Raw genomic sequence first — 14,234 nt, 5'->3', positions numbered from 1 at the left:
TGCGCTGCCCTTACTCTGCAGGGCGGCCACGCTGCTGCCGCCTGGCGAAAAAATTTGGGTACTGCAGCCAGTCTACCTAACAGACTGCACCCTTTATTAGACGAATGGAAGCGAGAAGGGAACTCTGCCCACGGCCCCTTAGCAAGTCGCCCGGCTTCACATCTCGCTGGATCAACTTCTTCCAGTGAACATATTCAATTCCACCAGTCTAGAGAAAAAGAGAAAAAAAAAAAAAAAAAAAAAAAAAAAGAAAAAACAAAAGAATCACTCGAGAGACCAGGCATACACTTTTTTTTTTTTTTTTCCTTATAAAAACACCAGCAACATTGTCTTCACGATAAAAGAGGCAATGAAACCTTTTCTTGTCAAATGTAAGGGCACTAAAGAGAAGGTAATTCGACAGACAAGACAGAAACCTCTCCAGCTCTTTCCCCACGTCTATTTGGCATTCGTTTCCAAAAACTTTCTCGGGTGAACGTCTTTTGTCTTTGAGCAGTGCGACAGGCGGTTTGCAAACGGCACAAGTCTCTGCTTTTGAAAAATCAACTCAGACTCTGTAATCACTTTAGATGGGGCACTTTGTGTTTCAGAGAAACAAAACCAACGCTGAGTCTTTCCTTGAACGACACAGGCCTGTTCACCTTTAAATCAGAGAAACAACGGACGTGGTTCTGATCTCTCAAGGAATCTTTACTTTCCAACAGACTGCACCGTCAGGATCAACAAAGCAGTTTCCTACCGTTTCGCCAGCGAGCCAGAGGACTGTCTCGAGACTAAGTTTCCTTGAACAAACACCGAAGAGATCTTCAAGACTCGGTCCAAATGGCTCCGTCAACCTTGAAATCGTAGTCCCCTTCAGCTCCACACCGCTTCATTCTGGGAACGCCCGCTAGAAAAAAAAGGAACAGTTTATTCAGTGTAACGATTCGATTGGTATACAAGCCTTCAAGGCTCCCAAGACCAAGCCTAAGAGGGTCAGGACCGTGCATGTTTGTACTCGCAGTGAAGCTCAACACCTTAGGCAACCCTCAGCCGAGACAAAGGTGAAAAACTCACCGGCGCCGAACGTTTCCTCGTCTGTAAGCTGCCCATCCTTAGCATGCAGGACTCCACATTCAAAATTCACAGGTCCCGGAGAAAGAAAACCAAAAACTACAGGACAAACAGACAATCAAACAAAAGACCTCAAATAAGGTTTCCTCTAAGGACTGTTAGATACATCTTTTGTACACGACCTACGCACGGCAACATACGCTTCGTACCAGCTCCGTTACATGCTCAAGTAGCAGACGCCTCAGACTCTGCTTTCCATCACAGATTACGATTTTTTGATGACGTTACTAAAGCTGGTCATCTATTAGTACGATAGGTTATGCCAGTGCCTGAAATGATTTTCGATCTCAGACGCTGCACAGAAACGCCGCAGTTTTTCACTGCAATAAGCAATTGATACCTCAGTCGGTACACGTCACCGAGTGAGTGCTAGGAGTGAAAAGTTTACATTTACCTCTCGCTCTTCGACAGCCAATGAATCCGGTAAACAAAACAACATCTTTAGCACACCGGTACCGAAGACACAGCGCAAAACCCCCCGTTAATGTGCTCCTGTATTTGTTTTAATTTCAAAGTAGCCACTTCAACTGATAAAGACAGCCGATTCTCTACCTGTAACTCTACTCCTCCTTATTATCCTGCTACAGAAAGAAACAAACCGCTAGCATTTCTACGTAACGACTTATTTTTCCAGAGAAGAATAAAAAGCCACAACCGACCAACCAAAAAAAAAAAACCAAACAGAAACAAAACAAACAAAAAAAAAAACCCCCCAAAACAACTCACCTCCTACCTTCTGTGTCCCAGGATGAAAAGTTTCCTTCGGGTTCTTCCCAAATTTGTCATGACCCACAGGACTGAAATGCAAACGAAATACTGCTTTAGAGGAGAGCGAGCACACACCTCGACATTAAACCATGAACTGGCTGTAGTCGGAATCGATTGCGAGAAGAATCGTTCAAAGAGCCTCGCTGACGTGGAATTTTTTGCGGAAGAGCCATTTATTTCCCACACGACTAACCGCTGAGACTTCTTAAACTTCTTTCTGATTTTAAAAACAGAAACAACTAGGACCCTGCACGGAGATCACTTTTAAGCGTACCGTATTTACTTAGGAAGCACAGAACTTTATTCCCTCGTCCTTCGCTTCGGCTTTCTACGTAACTGTCGTGAGCGTTTTAGGAAGACTCGGTAACCTATCCTATTTCATAAGCTTCTCTTCCATCCCTTTGAAAACAACTCCAGGCACGTCAAATGAAAAACGAGCTGCTCGGCGTCAGGCTCGTACCCCAAAGATCCACAAGCAAGACCAGCTGCCTCGCTCAACGGAAAGACCTCACGTACAGCATTTCTTCCCAACTCGTGTTTCTACGTGACTGTCATTTTCGCCCCTTTTTTTTCCCCTACCGTGAATTTCTGGAGCTGCGCAGCACGCCACGGAGTGCCAAATGCAGTCTGTCTGAGGCACACCGAGCTGACACGGAGGTCACATCCGATGCGCCTCTCCATCATCGCTTACGCTAGGCCACCACGCCGACAGGATCTCCCGTAGTTCCCTTCGAAAGCAATTAAAAGGCTGAGATTAATTTAATTGACAAAAAAGCAGGTTTGTCGTGCAGCTGAAATTCGTTGACATAGTCGGTACCGAAACTCACGCTGGCTGTGAACGGGGTGAAATGGCAAAGGACCATCAGCCAGGCCCGAGGGAAGGCTCAAAGGCTGTACAAGCTAAAGAACAGCCAGGGAAGGGATTTTAGTCCGAGCCCAGGCGGGCAAAAGGAGATGACGTTAGTCCTGCTGCCTGCAGGCGTGTGGGAAAATCACCCTGAGGTGGTGGTGGGGGGGGAACTCGAGAAAATTGCGTCCTAACGGAAGCAGGGTATTACGGAGAGCTTTTTTTAGGGTAGGATACAGCTACAGCCTCGAGGACGGTCGGCACGCACACAGCCTGTACCGCCACCGCTCCCTAAGCAGCGGCTCGGCGCACGCCGACAGCGGTGACGGAGGACGAGCTTAAGGCAAAAAGCCAAAAGCAAACCCCTCAAAGCCCAGAACCGTTCTCAGGAACACAGGAGTTAAGCCTAAAAGCGGTTGAAAGCTGCCTCCTACCTCTTCCCCCTCCGAGACCGGCACGTTTCCTCGCGATCCCTTTTCGCAAACAAAAGAGGGACGCCTGCGGTATCAGCTTGGTCCCGAAGCACCACGACGCGCTTGCTGGCTACACGCTCTCTTCTGACAAGGCTGACAGCTTCTCCGCACGCGACAGCCGAGGCCCTGTGAAACACGAGGAAGGCAAACACCGGTAACGTCTCGCAGGGGTCAGGAGGAAGTCAGGATGCACTCCATTCGGAGCCCGACGCGTTACCCAAAGGAATTACCCCAGCAGAACAAGAGGCAGGAACGATCGGTAGACAGGCAGACCACATGCACGGCAGCGATACCCCCGTCAGACTTGCAGGGCGCTTCCAGTCCCAGCCCGCTGCCGCGGCTCAGGCCGGCGGCTGGGGGAAAGACAAAGCCCCGCGCAGAGCTGCGGCGGCTGCCCGGGCAGCCCAGAGGCGGCGGGGGGGGGGGGGGGGGCGGCAGGTCGCCGCGGGCCGACCCCTCCCTCTCCCGGGCCCCGCCAGGCCGCCACAAGCGGCGAGCACCGGGGCCGCCCCGCCGCCGCTCCTCGCCTCCTCGCTGAGGTAGCGGCGCAGCCCCGAGAGACAAAAGAAAAAAAAAAAAAAAAAAAACCCAGCCCAAAATAGGCAGCACCGTGAGGAGCCCGCTGACCACCGTCGCTGCCGGGGAGACGAGAACGGCCGGCAGCCCCGCCGGTCCCGGGCCGGGCCGGGCCGCCCGCCTCAGCCCGCCCGCCGCCGGCACCAGGCGCTCCCCGCCGCGGCCGAGCGCCGGCCCGCCGCATCCCCCGCCCCGCCCCCCCCGCTTCGGCCGCTGCCCGCCGGCCCCCGCCCGCCCGCCCGCCCGCCCTCAGGCCGAGCGCTCACCCAGCGCGCCGCCGCACGTCCCGGCCCGAAAGTCTTCCAGGCTGCCGGCGAAGGCTCCGCACCGCCACGGGCGCGGCGGCGCGCCGCGCGGGCTGGAAATGAACCCCACTTCCGGGGCCGTCTGCGTAACCCGTACGTGCGAGGCCGAAGCCCCGCCCCTAGGGGGCAAGCCGTTTCCGCGCACGCGCAAAAGCGGAATTGCGTCATACGCATGCGACGTCGCCGGAGACCACGCCCCCTTTGGCTTCAAGCCGGCACTGCGCATGCGCTGCCCTTAGTTTTGCCAGTACCTCTTCTGCGCATGCGCGAAAGCGGAATTGCGTCATACGCATGCGACGCCGCCGGAGACCACGCCCCCTTTGGCTTCAAGCCGGCACTGCGCATGCGCTGCCCTTAGTTTTGCCAGTACCTCTTCTGCGCATGCGCAGAAGCGGAATTGCGTCATCACCACGCGACTACTCCCCCAGACCACGCCCCCTTTGGCTTCAAGCCCCGTCTGCGCATGCGCTGCCCTTACTCTGCAGGGCGGCCACGCTGCTGCCGCCTGGCGAAAAAATTTGGGTACTGCAGCCAGTCTACCTAACAGACTGCACCCTTTATTAGACGAATGGAAGCGAGAAGGGAACTCTGCCCACGGCCCCTTAGCAAGTCGCCCGGCTTCACATCTCGCTGGATCAACTTCTTCCAGTGAACATATTCAATTCCACCAGTCTAGAGAAAAAGAGAAAAAAAAAAAAAAAAAAAAAAAAAAGAAAAAACAAAAGAATCACTCGAGAGACCAGGCATACACTTTTTTTTTTTTTTTTCCTTATAAAAACACCAGCAACATTGTCTTCACGATAAAAGAGGCAATGAAACCTTTTCTTGTCAAATGTAAGGGCACTAAAGAGAAGGTAATTCGACAGACAAGACAGAAACCTCTCCAGCTCTTTCCCCACGTCTATTTGGCATTCGTTTCCAAAAACTTTCTCGGGTGAACGTCTTTTGTCTTTGAGCAGTGCGACAGGCGGTTTGCAAACGGCACAAGTCTCTGCTTTTGAAAAATCAACTCAGACTCTGTAATCACTTTAGATGGGGCACTTTGTGTTTCAGAGAAACAAAACCAACGCTGAGTCTTTCCTTGAACGACACAGGCCTGTTCACCTTTAAATCAGAGAAACAACGGACGTGGTTCTGATCTCTCAAGGAATCTTTACTTTCCAACAGACTGCACCGTCAGGATCAACAAAGCAGTTTCCTACCGTTTCGCCAGCGAGCCAGAGGACTGTCTCGAGACTAAGTTTCCTTGAACAAACACCGAAGAGATCTTCAAGACTCGGTCCAAATGGCTCCGTCAACCTTGAAATCGTAGTCCCCTTCAGCTCCACACCGCTTCATTCTGGGAACGCCCGCTAGAAAAAAAAGGAACAGTTTATTCAGTGTAACGATTCGATTGGTATACAAGCCTTCAAGGCTCCCAAGACCAAGCCTAAGAGGGTCAGGACCGTGCATGTTTGTACTCGCAGTGAAGCTCAACACCTTAGGCAACCCTCAGCCGAGACAAAGGTGAAAAACTCACCGGCGCCGAACGTTTCCTCGTCTGTAAGCTGCCCATCCTTAGCATGCAGGACTCCACATTCAAAATTCACAGGTCCCGGAGAAAGAAAACCAAAAACTACAGGACAAACAGACAATCAAACAAAAGACCTCAAATAAGGTTTCCTCTAAGGACTGTTAGATACATCTTTTGTACACGACCTACGCACGGCAACATACGCTTCGTACCAGCTCCGTTACATGCTCAAGTAGCAGACGCCTCAGACTCTGCTTTCCATCACAGATTACGATTTTTTGATGACGTTACTAAAGCTGGTCATCTATTAGTACGATAGGTTATGCCAGTGCCTGAAATGATTTTCGATCTCAGACGCTGCACAGAAACGCCGCAGTTTTTCACTGCAATAAGCAATTGATACCTCAGTCGGTACACGTCACCGAGTGAGTGCTAGGAGTGAAAAGTTTACATTTACCTCTCGCTCTTCGACAGCCAATGAATCCGGTAAACAAAACAACATCTTTAGCACACCGGTACCGAAGACACAGCGCAAAACCCCCCGTTAATGTGCTCCTGTATTTGTTTTAATTTCAAAGTAGCCACTTCAACTGATAAAGACAGCCGATTCTCTACCTGTAACTCTACTCCTCCTTATTATCCTGCTACAGAAAGAAACAAACCGCTAGCATTTCTACGTAACGACTTATTTTTCCAGAGAAGAATAAAAAGCCACAACCGACCAACCAAAAAAAAAAAACCAAACAGAAACAAAACAAACAAAAAAAAAAACCCCCCAAAACAACTCACCTCCTACCTTCTGTGTCCCAGGATGAAAAGTTTCCTTCGGGTTCTTCCCAAATTTGTCATGACCCACAGGACTGAAATGCAAACGAAATACTGCTTTAGAGGAGAGCGAGCACACACCTCGACATTAAACCATGAACTGGCTGTAGTCGGAATCGATTGCGAGAAGAATCGTTCAAAGAGCCTCGCTGACGTGGAATTTTTTGCGGAAGAGCCATTTATTTCCCACACGACTAACCGCTGAGACTTCTTAAACTTCTTTCTGATTTTAAAAACAGAAACAACTAGGACCCTGCACGGAGATCACTTTTAAGCGTACCGTATTTACTTAGGAAGCACAGAACTTTATTCCCTCGTCCTTCGCTTCGGCTTTCTACGTAACTGTCGTGAGCGTTTTAGGAAGACTCGGTAACCTATCCTATTTCATAAGCTTCTCTTCCATCCCTTTGAAAACAACTCCAGGCACGTCAAATGAAAAACGAGCTGCTCGGCGTCAGGCTCGTACCCCAAAGATCCACAAGCAAGACCAGCTGCCTCGCTCAACGGAAAGACCTCACGTACAGCATTTCTTCCCAACTCGTGTTTCTACGTGACTGTCATTTTCGCCCCTTTTTTTTCCCCTACCGTGAATTTCTGGAGCTGCGCAGCACGCCACGGAGTGCCAAATGCAGTCTGTCTGAGGCACACCGAGCTGACACGGAGGTCACATCCGATGCGCCTCTCCATCATCGCTTACGCTAGGCCACCACGCCGACAGGATCTCCCGTAGTTCCCTTCGAAAGCAATTAAAAGGCTGAGATTAATTTAATTGACAAAAAAGCAGGTTTGTCGTGCAGCTGAAATTCGTTGACATAGTCGGTACCGAAACTCACGCTGGCTGTGAACGGGGTGAAATGGCAAAGGACCATCAGCCAGGCCCGAGGGAAGGCTCAAAGGCTGTACAAGCTAAAGAACAGCCAGGGAAGGGATTTTAGTCCGAGCCCAGGCGGGCAAAAGGAGATGACGTTAGTCCTGCTGCCTGCAGGCGTGTGGGAAAATCACCCTGAGGTGGTGGTGGGGGGGGAACTCGAGAAAATTGCGTCCTAACGGAAGCAGGGTATTACGGAGAGCTTTTTTTAGGGTAGGATACAGCTACAGCCTCGAGGACGGTCGGCACGCACACAGCCTGTACCGCCACCGCTCCCTAAGCAGCGGCTCGGCGCACGCCGACAGCGGTGACGGAGGACGAGCTTAAGGCAAAAAGCCAAAAGCAAACCCCTCAAAGCCCAGAACCGTTCTCAGGAACACAGGAGTTAAGCCTAAAAGCGGTTGAAAGCTGCCTCCTACCTCTTCCCCCTCCGAGACCGGCACGTTTCCTCGCGATCCCTTTTCGCAAACAAAAGAGGGACGCCTGCGGTATCAGCTTGGTCCCGAAGCACCACGACGCGCTTGCTGGCTACACGCTCTCTTCTGACAAGGCTGACAGCTTCTCCGCACGCGACAGCCGAGGCCCTGTGAAACACGAGGAAGGCAAACACCGGTAACGTCTCGCAGGGGTCAGGAGGAAGTCAGGATGCACTCCATTCGGAGCCCGACGCGTTACCCAAAGGAATTACCCCAGCAGAACAAGAGGCAGGAACGATCGGTAGACAGGCAGACCACATGCACGGCAGCGATACCCCCGTCAGACTTGCAGGGCGCTTCCAGTCCCAGCCCGCTGCCGCGGCTCAGGCCGGCGGCTGGGGGAAAGACAAAGCCCCGCGCAGAGCTGCGGCGGCTGCCCGGGCAGCCCAGAGGCGGCGGGGGGGGGGGGGGGGGGCGGCAGGTCGCCGCGGGCCGACCCCTCCCTCTCCCGGGCCCCGCCAGGCCGCCACAAGCGGCGAGCACCGGGGCCGCCCCGCCGCCGCTCCTCGCCTCCTCGCTGAGGTAGCGGCGCAGCCCCGAGAGACAAAAAAAAAAAAAAAAAAAAAAAAAACCCAGCCCAAAATAGGCAGCACCGTGAGGAGCCCGCTGACCACCGTCGCTGCCGGGGAGACGAGAACGGCCGGCAGCCCCGCCGGTCCCGGGCCGGGCCGGGCCGCCCGCCTCAGCCCGCCCGCCGCCGGCACCAGGCGCTCCCCGCCGCGGCCGAGCGCCGGCCCGCCGCATCCCCCGCCCCGCCCCCCCCGCTTCGGCCGCTGCCCGCCGGCCCCCGCCCGCCCGCCCGCCCGCCCTCAGGCCGAGCGCTCACCCAGCGCGCCGCCGCACGTCCCGGCCCGAAAGTCTTCCAGGCTGCCGGCGAAGGCTCCGCACCGCCACGGGCGCGGCGGCGCGCCGCGCGGGCTGGAAATGAACCCCACTTCCGGGGCCGTCTGCGTAACCCGTACGTGCGAGGCCGAAGCCCCGCCCCTAGGGGGCAAGCCGTTTCCGCGCACGCGCAAAAGCGGAATTGCGTCATACGCATGCGACGTCGCCGGAGACCACGCCCCCTTTGGCTTCAAGCCGGCACTGCGCATGCGCTGCCCTTAGTTTTGCCAGTACCTCTTCTGCGCATGCGCGAAAGCGGAATTGCGTCATACGCATGCGACGCCGCCGGAGACCACGCCCCCTTTGGCTTCAAGCCGGCACTGCGCATGCGCTGCCCTTAGTTTTGCCAGTACCTCTTCTGCGCATGCGCAGAAGCGGAATTGCGTCATCACCACGCGACTACTCCCCCAGACCACGCCCCCTTTGGCTTCAAGCCCCGTCTGCGCATGCGCTGCCCTTACTCTGCAGGGCGGCCACGCTGCTGCCGCCTGGCGAAAAAATTTGGGTACTGCAGCCAGTCTACCTAACAGACTGCACCCTTTATTAGACGAATGGAAGCGAGAAGGGAACTCTGCCCACGGCCCCTTAGCAAGTCGCCCGGCTTCACATCTCGCTGGATCAACTTCTTCCAGGGAACATATTCAATTCCACCAGTCTAGAGAAAAAGAGAAAAAAAAAAAAAAAAAGAAAAAACAAAAGAATCACTCGAGAGACCAGGCAGACACTTTTTTTTTTTTTTTTCCTTATAAAAACACCAGCAACATTGTCTTCACGATAAAAGAGGCAATGAAACCTTTTCTTGTCAAATGTAAGGGCACTAAAGAGAAGGTAATTCGACAGACAAGACAGAAACCTCTCCAGCTCTTTCCCCACGTCTATTTGGCATTCGTTTCCAAAAACTTTCTCGGGTGAACGTCTTTTGTCTTTGAGCAGTGCGACAGGCGGTTTGCAAACGGCACAAGTCTCTGCTTTTGAAAAATCAACTCAGACTCTGTAAGCACTTTAGATGGGGCACTTTGTGTTTCAGAGAAACAAAACCAACGCTGAGTCTTTCCTTGAACGACACAGGCCTGTTCACCTTTAAATCAGAGAAACAACGGACGTGGTTCTGATCTCTCAAGGAATCTTTACTTTCCAACAGACTGCACCGTCAGGATCAACAAAGCAGTTTCCTACCGTTTCGCCAGCGAGCCAGAGGACTGTCTCGAGACTAAGTTTCCTTGAACAAACACCGAAGAGATCTTCAAGACTCGGTCCAAATGGCTCCGTCAACCTTGAAATCGTAGTCCCCTTCAGCTCCACACCGCTTCAGTCTGGGAACGCCCGCTAGAAAAAAAAGGAACAGTTTATTCAGTGTAACGATTCGATTGGTATACAAGCCTTCAAGGCTCCCAAGACCAAGCCTAAGAGGGTCAGGACCGTGCATGTTTGTACTCGCAGTGAAGCTCAACACCTTAGGCAACCCTCAGCCGAGACAAAGGTGAAAAACTCACCGGCGCCGAACGTTTCCTCGTCTGTAAGCTGCCCATCCTTAGCATGCAGGACTCCACATTCAAAATTCACAGGTCCCGGAGAAAGAAAACCAAAAACTACAGGACAAACAGACAATCAAACAAAAGACCTCAAATAAGGTTTCCTCTAAGGACTGTTAGATACATCTTTTGTACACGACCTACGCACGGCAACATACGCTTCGTACCAGCTCCGTTACATGCTCAAGTAGCAGACGCCTCAGACTCTGCTTTCCATCACAGATTACGATTTTTTGATGACGTTACTAAAGCTGGTCGTCTATTAGTACGATAGGTTATGCCAGTGCCTGAAATGATTTTCGATCTCAGACGCTGCACAGAAACGCCGCAGTTTTTCACTGCAATAAGCAATTGATACCTCAGTCGGTACACGTCACCGAGTGAGTGCTAGGAGTGAAAAGTTTACATTTACCTCTCGCTCTTCGACAGCCAATGAATCCTGTAAACAAAACAACATCTTTAGCACACCGGTACCGAAGACACAGCGCAAAACCCCCCGTTAATGTGCTCCTGTATTTGTTTTAATTTCAAAGTAGCCACTTCAACTGATAAAGACAGCCGATTCTCTACCTGTAACTCTACTCCTCCTTATTATCCTGCTACAGAAAGAAACAAACCGCTAGCATTTCTACGTAACGACTTATTTTTCCAGAAAAGAATAAAAAGCCACAACCGACCAACCAAAAAAAAAAACCAAACAGAAACAAAACAAACAAAAAAACCAAACCCCCAAAACAACTCACCTCCTACCTTCTGTGTCCCAGGATGAAAAGTTTCCTTCGGGTTCTTCCCAAATTTGTCATGACCCACAGGACTGAAATGCAAACGAAATACTGCTTTAGAGGAGAGCGAGCACACACCTCGACATTAAACCATGAACTGGCTGTAGTCGGAATCGATTGCGAGAAGAATCGTTCAAAGAGCCTCGCTGACGTGGAATTTTTTGCGGAAGAGCCATTTATTTCCCACACGACTAACCGCTGAGACTTCTTAAACTTCTTTCTGATTTTAAAAACAGAAACAACTAGGACCCTGCACGGAGATCACTTTTAAGCGTACCGTATTTACTTAGGAAGCACAGAACTTTATTCCCTCGTCCTTCGCTTCGGCTTTCTACGTAACTGTCGTGAGCGTTTTAGGAAGACTCGGTAACCTATCCTATTTCATAAGCTTCTCTTCCATCCCTTTGAAAACAACTCCAGGCACGTCAAATGAAAAACGAGCTGCTCGGCGTCAGGCTCGTACCCCAAAGATCCACAAGCAAGACCAGCTGCCTCGCTCAACGGAAAGCCCTCACGTACAGCATTTCTTCCCAACTCGTGTTTCTACGCGACTGTCATTTTCGCCCCTTTTTTTTCCCCTACCGTGAATTTCTGGAGCTGCGCAGCACGCCACGGAGTGCCAAATGCAGTCTGTCTGAGGCACACCGAGCTGACACGGAGGTCACATCCGATGCGCCTCTCCATCATCGCTTACGCTAGGCCACCACGCCGACAGGATCTCCTGTAGTTCCCTTCGAAAGCAATTAAAAGGCTGAGATTAATTTAATTGACAAAAAAGCAGGTTTGTCGTGCAGCTGAAATTCGTTGACATAGTCGGTACCGAAACTCACGCTGGCTGTGAACGGGGTGAAATGGCAAAGGACCATCAGCCAGGCCCGAGGGAAGGCTCAAAGGCTGTACAAGCTAAAGAACAGCCAGGGAAGGGATTTTAGTCCGAGCCCAGGCGGGCAAAAGGAGATGACGTTAGTCCTGCTGCCTGCAGGCGTGTGGGAAAATCACCCTGGGGTGGGGGGGGAACTCGAGAAAATTGCGTCCTAACGGAAGCAGGGTATTACGGAGAGCTTTTTTTAGGGTAGGATACAGCTACAGCCTCGAGGACGGTCGGCACGCACACAGCCTGTACCGCCACCGCTCCCTAAGCAGCGGCTCGGCGCACGCCGACAGCGGTGACGGAGGACGAGCTTAAGGCAAAAAGCCAAAAGCAAACCCCTCAAAGCCCAGAACCGTTCTCAGGAACGCAGGAGTTAAGCCTAAAAGCGGTTGAAAGCTGCCTCCTACCTCTTCCCCCTCCGACACCGGCACGTTTCCTCGCGATCCCTTTTCGCAAACAAAAGACGGACGCCTGCGGTATCAGCTTGGTCCCGAAGCACCACGACGCGCTTGCTGGCTACACGCTCTCTTCTGACAAGGCTGACAGCTTCTCCGCACGCGACAGCCGAGGCCCTGTGAAACACGAGGAAGGCAAACACCGGTAACGTCTCGCAGGGGTCAGGAGGAAGTCAGGATGCACTCCATTCGGAGCCCGACGCGTTACCCAAAGGAATTACCCCAGCAGAACAAGAGGCAGGAACGATCGGTAGACAGGCAGACAACATGCACGGCAGCGATACCCCCGTCAGACTTGCAGGGCGCTTCCAGTCCCAGCCGGCTGCCGCGGCTCAGGCCGGCGGCTGGGGGAAAGACAAAGCCCCGCGCAGAGCTGCGGCGGCTGCCCGGGCAGCCCAGAGGCGGCGGGGGGGGGGGGGGGGGCGGCAGGTCGCCGCGGGCCGACCCCTCCCTCTCCCGGGCCCCGCCAGGCCGCCACAAGCGGCGAGCACCGGGGCCGCCCCGCCGCCGCTCCTCGCCTCCTCGCTGAGGTAGCGGCGCAGCCCCGAAAGACAAAAAAAAAAAAAAAAAAAAAAAAAAAAAAAAAAAAAAAAACAGCCCAAAATAGGCAGCACCGTGAGGAGCCCGCTGACCACCGTCGCTGCCGGGGAGACGAGAACGGCCGGCAGCCCCGCCGGTCCCGGGCCGGGCCGGGCCGCCCGCCTCAGCCCGCCCGCCGCCGGCACCAGGCGCTCCCCGCCGCGGCCGAGCGCCGGCCCGCCGCATCCCCCGCCCCCCCCCCCCCCCCCCCTTCTGCCGCTGCCCGCCGGCCCCCGCCCGCCCGCCCTCAGGCCGTCTGCGCTCACCCAGCGCGCCGCCGCACGTCCCGGCCCGAAAGTCTTCCAGGCTGCCGGCGAAGGCTCCGCACCGCCACTCTTAGGGTTAGGGTTAGGGTTAGACTCTTAGGGTTAGGGTTAGGGTTAGGGTTAGGGTTAGACTGTTAGGGTTAGGGTTAGGGTTAGACTCTTAGGGTTAGACTCTTAGGGTTAGGGTTAGACTGTTAGGGTTAGAGTTAGGGTTAGGGTTAGACTCTTAGGATTAGGGTTAGGGTTAGGGTTAGACTCTTAGGGTTAGGGTTAGACTCTTAGGGTTAGGGTTAGGGTTAGGGTTAGACTCAGGGTTAGGGTTAGACTCTTAGGGTTAGGGTTAGGGTTAGGGTTAGACTCTTAGGGTTAGGGTTAGGGTTAGGGTTAGGGTTAGGGTTAGGGTTAGGGTTAGACTCTAAGGGTTAGGGTTAGGGTTAGCGTTAGACTCAGGGTTAGGGTTAGACTCTTAGGGTTAGGGTTAGGGTTAGTCTCTTAGGGTTAGGGTTAGAGTTAGGCTCTTAGGGTTAGGGTTAGACTCAGGCTCTTAGGGTTAGGGTTAGACTCAGTACTATATATTTGGGTACTGCAGCCGCCCTTTTGGTGGAGCGCTGCTGCCATCTAGCGAAATATACTTGGGTACTGCAGCTGGCGCTGTTGGTGGAGCGCTGCTGCCATCTAGCGAAATATATTTGGGTACTGCAGCCGGCTCTGTTGGTGGAGCGCTGCTGCCATCTAGCGAAATATACTTGGGTACTGCAGCCGCCCGTTTGGTGGAGCGCTGCTGCCATCTAGCGAAATATAATTGGGTACTGCAGCCGCCCGGTTGGTGGAGCGCTGCTGCCATCTAGCGAAATGTAATTGGGTACTGCAGCCGCCCTTTTGGTGGAGCGCTGCTGCCATCTAGCGAAATATATTTGGGTACTGCAGCCGGAGCTGTTGGTGGAGCGCTGCTGCCATCTAGCGAATTATACTTGGGTACTTCAGCCGGGGTTAGGGTTAGGGTTAGGGTTAGACTGTTAGGGTTAGGGTTAGGGTTAGGGTTAGACTCTTAGGGTTAGATTCTTAGGGTTAGGGTTAGACTCTTAGGGTTAGGGTTAGGGTTA

General features: G+C 53.3%; 3 long non-coding RNA genes across 4 annotated transcripts; all 3 read right to left on the bottom strand.

Annotated features, from left to right (window-relative positions):
• Positions 1–73: 73 nt before the first annotated feature.
• LOC308057604 lies at positions 74–3,742 on the bottom strand. Its single transcript, XR_013925357.1, has 5 exons — positions 3,163–3,742; positions 2,461–2,609; positions 1,840–1,910; positions 1,057–1,152; positions 74–889 (listed from the first exon to the last, which is right to left on the bottom strand). It is a non-coding gene; the product is annotated as an uncharacterized lncRNA (long non-coding RNA).
• An 877-nt stretch (positions 3,743–4,619) lies between these two features.
• On the bottom strand, positions 4,620–8,516 carry LOC308057607. Its single transcript, XR_013925360.1, has 5 exons — positions 7,708–8,516; positions 7,006–7,154; positions 6,385–6,455; positions 5,602–5,697; positions 4,620–5,434 (listed from the first exon to the last, which is right to left on the bottom strand). It is a non-coding gene; the product is annotated as an uncharacterized lncRNA (long non-coding RNA).
• Positions 8,517–9,166: 650 nt separating this feature from the next.
• Positions 9,167–13,070, bottom strand: LOC308057598. Of its 2 annotated transcripts, XR_013925350.1 has the most exons (5): positions 12,239–13,070; positions 11,543–11,691; positions 10,922–10,992; positions 10,140–10,235; positions 9,167–9,972 (listed from the first exon to the last, which is right to left on the bottom strand). It is a non-coding gene; the product is annotated as an uncharacterized lncRNA (long non-coding RNA). The 2 variants fall into 2 exon arrangements; XR_013925351.1 differs by lacking the exons at positions 10,922–10,992; positions 11,543–11,691; positions 12,239–13,070 and adding an exon at positions 10,346–10,819.
• Between the last annotated feature and the right edge of the window lie 1,164 nt (positions 13,071–14,234).

This window comes from Falco punctatus, assembly GCF_963210335.1.
Source record: "Falco punctatus genome assembly, contig: scaffold_172, whole genome shotgun sequence".
Taxonomy (NCBI): Eukaryota; Metazoa; Chordata; class Aves; order Falconiformes; family Falconidae; genus Falco; species Falco punctatus.
Note: the sequence above shows the minus strand (reverse complement) of the source record. Positions and strands in the feature narration are given on the sequence as shown.